Raw genomic sequence first — 8,011 nt, 5'->3', positions numbered from 1 at the left:
GGGCGCATACTTTGAATAAAATATTTGTTATCATTCTCTTGAAATAAATGTGTTTTTTTCTTGAAAAAATACCGGTTTCATATGTATACACCTGGTAAACCTTAGCAACGATCAATACAATCCCCTATCAACGAATAATTAGAACCCTTAGCAACAATCAATATAAATCTCTATTAGTGGTCAATAAAAATTCTTAGCAACGATCGAAACAACGCCCTAGCAAAGGAAAATAAAATCCTTAGCGACCGGAAATTAAAACATCTAGCACCGGTCAATAACTTTCTTTAACAATGTTTAGTAAAAACCACTATCAATGATTAATACAACCCTCTAGCAATGGAAAATAACAATCATTAACAACGGTCAATTACCACATTCAGCAACGATTAATAACAACCTTTAGCAACGAATTATAACAACCCTTAGTAGAGATAAATACAAATTGCCGGTCGGGTGCTTTTGCATTAAACTACTAGAGAGATCGAGAGAAGAATCCTTTTTCAGAAATACACGAATTATTATGCCAGGTGTTACAGGTCTAATTATTCAAGGAATCAATTTATCATCAGAAAATAAAAGAATTTCTTAACGACTCTACAGAATAGATGGAGATATGAGTTAAACCTTTTTTTAATTAAATTTTTTCTAACAGTACTAATGAAAACGGTACTAATGAAATAAGTGTATTTTTTAAATGTCAATATGTGGAATTGAGAGCAGAACTAGTTTTTAAACTTTTCAGCTTTTTTTGCAATTTAGTTTTTTTGGTTTTATTTTATTTTTTTATTCTGTTTTGTTTGAATCCGAAATTTTTTCCGTGTAGGCTCTCGAAGAATAAGTGGCGTCTCAAAGAGTATAAAATCCTAAAAATGGGAAATGCTTAATAACAGAAAAAAAATTTTTTTAAACATATGAATGGCGATCATTAAATATCTGATCTTTGAGGATATACATTTTTCCTTTAAAATTATTTTTCGCTCTAAAATTCTTTAGAATGACTTTAGATCGGTATATAAAAATAAATTAAAGTAACATGCTTCAATCTTAATTTCCAATTCGAAAAACTAGATTAAACTTTGCTTTAGAATTTCCATGAAATTTACAAAGGTCTTCTTTTAACATTTGACTGAATTCATAAGGCTTCCTCAGGGTCCTCATAATAATAATGTAAAATTGATATTCTCCGCAGTGGTGTTTTTTCCATTATTTGAACCCAGCATAAAAGATTATAAAAAAAAATGATTTTGTAGAAAAGGAATTTAGTTATAAACTTTATCATTGAGTTTTTTAACGAAAATTTTGACGATATGGATATTAGGGTGGATTGAAAAAACAAAATTATGAAAATAGAAATTGGAAATACACTAAACCCTCATTTACACTAACTCGATTTAGGCGAACACTCGGTTAACACGTATAGAAATTGCGATCCGGGCAGGCTTATACAGGGACTTATGGAGTTTTATTCGCTTACCACGAAATTCGGTTCCCGTGCAGAAATGTTGGCATGGCCCAAGCAGTGCCCAAACTTGGCAAAACTATTCTCTGGCCTTTTTTATCATCCTAACTGAAAGTACAAATCAGGCAGATATTTTTTATTTTAATTAAATTTGACGACTGAAATCATTTTAATATCCCCCATACCTACTGTTTGGGAGCCGCAAAACAGAAGGTGCATGATTATCACTGTGAGTTCGTGCGTAAGCCGAAAACATACGACTCGATCTTCGGTTTTCTCAGGTTTCCTGCTGCACGATGACTGCCGATCTGAAAGCTTCGGAAAACTTCGGTCGTCTTCTATTTATATCTCGATCCCCATTTGAAAGAATACATAAATAAAATAAAATCAATTGTTTTTAACAAAGTATTTAAATTTTTTAACAAAAGGTTAAATTTTCATACAAAAAGCTAAATTGTGTACTAAAAAAATGCATTTTCAATAAAACACATGAATTTTGCACAAAAGAAATTTATTTTCCACAAAAACTAATTTTCTGTACAAAAAATTGTTGTTTAACCGTAGTTAAATTGTTGACAGAAAATATTCATTTTCTACTAAGGAAGACATGTATTTAATCAAATACAAAAATTTCAACTAAAAAATATTAATTTGTAATGAAACAGAGAATAGTTAAATTTGTAGTTAAAAAAATTAATTTTTAACCAATTTAAAAAGAATATATGTATATATATATATTTTCAGATAAAAGTACTTTGAATTTTTTTTAAATAACCATTTTAATTTTTTTTTATTTTTTGAAATTTCTTTGAATTATAAAAATAAATTGAAAATTCCTTGATTATATTTTTGTATATATTTATCAAATTTTATAAATTATTTTTTTGAAAAACATACTTTGAAATTTTAAACGCTTTCAATTCATTTATAATTATCAATTATTTGTAAATAAACTTTCAAGTTTAAAATTCAAAATTTGAAAAGTTGCATCCCAGCGAATTGAAAAATATTCTTATTTAACAGTTGAACATTTTTGTACGTTCAATTTTGAACGCTTTAATCAGCTTTTAATTTTTATTGATCCTATTTTCAAAACTCTAGTCTACAAACATTTTAATATTTAAAGTTTTGACATTTTTCTGATTTCTAAATTTCAAGCTGAAGGTTTAAAAAATTTCAAGCGATTTCAAATGACTACAAAAGATTTTAAATATTTGAGGATGTTTTAAGAGATGTTAAGGAATTTTCCATTTATTTTTTATATTTTAAAAGAATTTCAAAGAATTAAACAAAATTTAGAAGGATTATTTTTAAAAATTCCAAAGTACTTTAGAAATATTTTTAAAAAAGTTCTAGGTATTTAAAAATATTTTGAAGGATTTGAAAAATTCGAGAGAATTTTGAAAGGTTTCAAGAAATTTTCAATTGATTACAATAATTTAATATCATATTTTAAAGGATTTGAAATATTTCAGGGTATTTTTAAAATTTAAAGATATTTTCAAGAGCTATAAAAAGTTTCAAGAGAATTCAAAACATTTTTAAAGATTATTAATATTTGAGGATGTTTTAAAAGATTCCAAAGTACTTTAGAAATCTTTAAAAGGTGTCAAGGTGTTTTAAAAGATTTTGAAGATTTCGATATATTTGAGAGTATTTTAAAAGGTTCTAAAGAATTTTCAATTTATTACAGTAATGTAATATAAGGTTTTAGAAGATTTGATATATCTTAGGATATTTTAATAGATTCCAAGGCATTTTCAATTGATTTCAATAATTTAGTATGAGATTTTAAAGGATTTGAAATATTTTAGGATATTTTTAAAATTGCAAGGAATTTTGAAGAGCTTGGAAAAATTTCCAGAGATTTTAAAGGATTTAAAATATTTTAGGATATTTTAAAACATTCTGTAAAACAGTCTATGAAATACTTGAAGTCTGTGAAATCTTGATAAAATCTTGAACTTTCTGTAAAATCTTTTCAAATCTCTTTACATTTTTGTCAAATATTTGAAATCCTTAAAAACCTGAAATGTTTGTATATTTTTTTCTAATCATTTAAACATGTTATGAAATCTTTGTGAAAGTTTTTTAATCCTTGTTTGTAAAATCTTTTTTGTTTATTTATTATGAATGAAATCTTCTGAAACAGTTTAACATTTTTAAATATTTGTAAAGTCTTCTATATTTGTTTAAAATCATTGAGATATTTGAAATCGTTTAAAATCTTTGGAATATTTTGAAATTTTTGAAGTCTGATGTACATTCTTTTGAAATCTCATAAATCTGATTTCTAATCTTTTCAAATTCTCAAGTAATGTTGTGTAATCTGGTGTCCATTCAAAAACCGAGTTGTCAAACCGGTTCTGTAATGAATGAAAGATGAATTATATCTTGAAAAATAAAAAGCTTTTCAGTAGGAAGATTTCTTTTAAACGAGATGTTTCCCTCATATTATACAAAAGGTTTCAATTACTGTTCGCACTTGAATAAAATAACTCTTTTTGAAGAAGACAAAATTAATTCAAGTGTCTTGTGAAAAATTCAAGGAGATTTTCAGGTTTTCAAGGATTAGAAAAGTTCAAGCAGAGCTCCATTTATAAAATGTATATAAACTACATGTTATTAATTATTTTGGGCTATTTAAATTACCACTCCGATAACACGAAATACCAAATTCTCGGTCCCATCGAGTTTGTGTTAACGAGGGTTTACTGTGGGTGAAAAATTATTGTATTAGGGCTCTGAAACAATATGAATAATTGGGTCCATATCATGTCACATGCGGCAAGTCTCTCTGCGGCGAGTCTCACCTGCGGCATGTCACATCTGCGGCTTGTCACATCCGCGGAATGTCTCATCTGCGGTAAGTCACAACTGCAGCATGTTACATCTGTGGCATGTCACCTGTGCGGCATATCACCTCTGCGGCATGTCACATCTACGGCATGCCTCATCTGTGGCATGTCACAACTGCGACATCTCTACCCAGCGGCTTCTCTCCTGCGCGGCATTTTTCACTGTGAAATTGACATTTTTGCGGCATCTCTCACCAGTAAAAATTCTCCAAGTGGCATCTCTCCCTTCCAAACAATGTTTAATGTCCAACTAAAAATAGCTGAACTGAGGCAAGTCTCCCTGGACTTATTGTCTTCCCGGTTGCATCTGTACCCCGGAAAATATTTTGGAGTTCTTATTAAAATATTAAAACTGCGGCAAGCCTCCCGGAACTAATTGTCTTATCTGCGGCATCTCCCACCAGCGAAAAGTCTCCCCAGTGACATCTCTCACCTGTGGAAGGATGTTCAAATCCACATCAAAGTCGCAAAAGTGTGGCAAGTCTCTCACGGCTGATTGTCACACCTGCGGCATCTCTCGCCCGCGGCAAGACTCCCCAACGGCATCTCCCATTCGGGAAATATTTTCAAATCCACATCAAACTGGCAAAAGTGAGGCAAGTCTCCCAGGATTAATTGTCACATTCGCGGCATCTCTCATCAGCGTCAAGTCTCCCCAACGGCGTCTCTCCCCCAAGAAATATTTTTAAGCACTTCCAAAGATGACGTAACTGCGGCAAGCCCCCCAGCGGCATCTGTCTCCCGAAAAAACTGGTTAAGTACTTCCAAAGGTGGAACAACTGCGGCCAGTCTGCCCAGCGGCATCTGTCCCTCACGAAAATTTTGTGAGAAATTCTAGAAATGGCAAAAGTGCGGCAAGTCTCCCCAGTGGCATCTCCTCCCCAATGAATATTTTTTAAGAAATTCTAAAAATGGCAAAAGTGCGGCAAGGCTCCCGAGCGGTATCTCTCCCCCATAAAAATTTTCTGAATAGTTTTAAAGATAGCAAAAATTCGGCAAGTCTTCCCAGCGGCATCTCTCCCCCAACAAATTTTCTAAGTAGTTTTAATTATGGCAAAAATGCGGGAAGTCTCTCCAGCGGCATCTCTCCCCCAAGAAAGTTTTTTAAGGACTTTTAAAAATGGCAAAAATGCGACATATCTCCCCAGTGGCATCTCTCCCCCATTAATATTTTTTTTAAACTTCTAAAAATGGCAAAAATGCGGCAACTCTCCCAAGCGGCATCCCTCCTCTAACAAATTTTTTAAGCATTTTCAAAGATGGCAAAAATGCGGCAAGTCTCCCCAGCGGCATCTCTCCCCTAACAAATTGTTTAGTATTTTTAGAGATGGCTAAATTGCCGCACTTTTGCTATTTTTAAAAGTCCTTAAAAAATTTTTTGGGGGGAGAGATGCCACTGGGGAGACTTGCCACATTTTTGCCACCTTTCAAACTACTTAGAAAATTTGTTGGGGGAGAGATTCCGCTGAGGAGACTTGCCGCACTTTTTCCATTTTTAATGTTCCTTGAAAAATTTTCTTGGGGGAGAGATGCCGCTGGGGAGACTTGCCGCATTTTTGCCATCTTTCAAACTACCTAGAAAATTTGTTGGGGGAGAGATGCCGCTTTGGAGACTTGCCGCACTTTTGCTATTTTTAGAATTTCTTAAAAAATTTTCTTGAGGGAGAGATGCCGTTGGGGAGATTTGCCGTATTTTTGCCATTTTTTAAAGTCCTTAATCAATTTTTTGGGGGAGAGATGCCGCTGGAGAGACTTGCCGCACTTTTGCCATTTTTAGAAGTTCTTGAAAAATATTCATGGGGGAGAGATGCCACTGGGGAGACTTGCCGCATTTTTGCCATCTTTAAAACTCTTCTCAATAAATCAACTAGAGTTTAGAAAAGGATCAGAGATATTATTCGAAAATGACGCCATAGACTATTTAATAATTCAACAATATTTTTGAGAAAGTTTCGTGATATTAGTCGAAGATGGTATCATGGGGTTTTTAATAATTCAACAGTAGTTTCGAGAAACCAGTTAAAAAGGTTACTGCGGGCTTATTAATGATCCAACAATAGTTCCGAAAAAGTTGCGGGAAATTATTAAAAAAAGATTTATGGGCTACTTAATAATTCAACAATAGTTTCAAGAAAGATTCAAGATATTAGTTGAAAATGGCGATATGGTCTATTTGATAATTCGAAAATAGTGTCGATAAAGTTTCGAGATATTGGTCGAAAATGTTACCATGGGCTTATTAATAATTCAACAGCAGTTTAGAAAAACTTCGAGATATTATGTATATTGTGTCATGGGCTTCTCAATAATTTAACTATAGTTTCGAGAAAGATTCGAGATCCCGTGTAGAAATTGAAATGAGAAACTAGTCTGGTTCCCGACCATTCGACCCCACTTGAAGTCGGGGGCTAGTCGGGTCATCTGACTATCCCCCGACCAGTAGCGTCACGGTGGATTAGTCGGGGGCTAGTCAGGTGACCCGACTTATCCTAGTCGGGGCCTGATCGAGTACTAGTAGGGGTCATATGATAATAAATCCGTGTGGAATATTAACCAAACTCCATAAAATTTGTTGAATATCCCCTAAAAGTTTATCAAAATACTTATTATTCACGTAAATTCAAAAAAAAAAACTTCAGCTGGAAGGCAGCAATGGAAAAGCTTCGCTCTGAAGGAATCGCTATGTTGGTCACAGTAGTCTCTGCTCCAGGTAATTATGCTTCGTTACGTGTGGACTTCTGTCTTAAACACTCGATGCGTCATTTATGTTGCGCGAGAGGCGGCACGTCGCGCCCTTGCGGATTTTCTTTAAAGATACCAGACCAGAACCACAAGACTTAAATGAAGGTGGTAGCGAAATCTGAACTGTACCGTGCTTAATAGTTTACTACTAGGATACTGCTCTGCACTGATTATTGTAAAACTTTTTCTCTTTCCAATTTCAACTACATGAAGGATTAGATTTTATTTACATATGGCAAACCTTTCAAATCAATTTAAAAATAAGCATCTGTACAAATTTAGAGTCTTATGACTTTCGGCAGACTTTTCACCTACATCTATATGTATTTTTTCCAATATAGATTTTCTTAAAATTCCATACAAAGGTATTTATAAATGTTCCTAGAAATTCGCAATTTTCTAAAAAATACTACAAAAAAATATGATTACGTCTTTTTGAAGATTTTGATTGTTGTTTTTCTAAAAAGTTGATTTTCGTACAAAATTATTAACTTAACAGTTATTTATTAAGTATATTTGAGATGAATTTAACATTAATAAATCTTTTCTCCAAAAAACGGTGTAAAATTATTGTTAAATATAGTCTTAGTGTTTTAAAATAAAAAATCATTATGCTTTTTTAGATATTACCTCATTTGAAAAAACCTCGCCGAAAACTCATACATGACTCATACATAAGGATAACGACTGAAATTTTGACAACAAAAAGCCCAACTAGTCCCCGATTAGTCCCTGACTGGGTACTTTGTCAAAATTACTAACCCGACTAGCCCCCGATTAGTGCCCGACTTGTAATAGGGCCAAATAGGGCTATTTCCACAGGGTATTATTTGAAAATGACACAATGGGCTTATTACGAGGGTAGTTCAATAAGTCCTTAGAATGAAGTATAAAAACAATTTTTTTTGGGTAAATTTATTTTTATTTTTCAACATAATCTCCTTGGAGCTCT

Source organism: Belonocnema kinseyi, chromosome 7 (genome assembly GCF_010883055.1).
Source record: "Belonocnema kinseyi isolate 2016_QV_RU_SX_M_011 chromosome 7, B_treatae_v1, whole genome shotgun sequence".
Taxonomy (NCBI): domain Eukaryota; kingdom Metazoa; phylum Arthropoda; class Insecta; order Hymenoptera; family Cynipidae; genus Belonocnema; species Belonocnema kinseyi.
Note: the sequence above shows the minus strand (reverse complement) of the source record.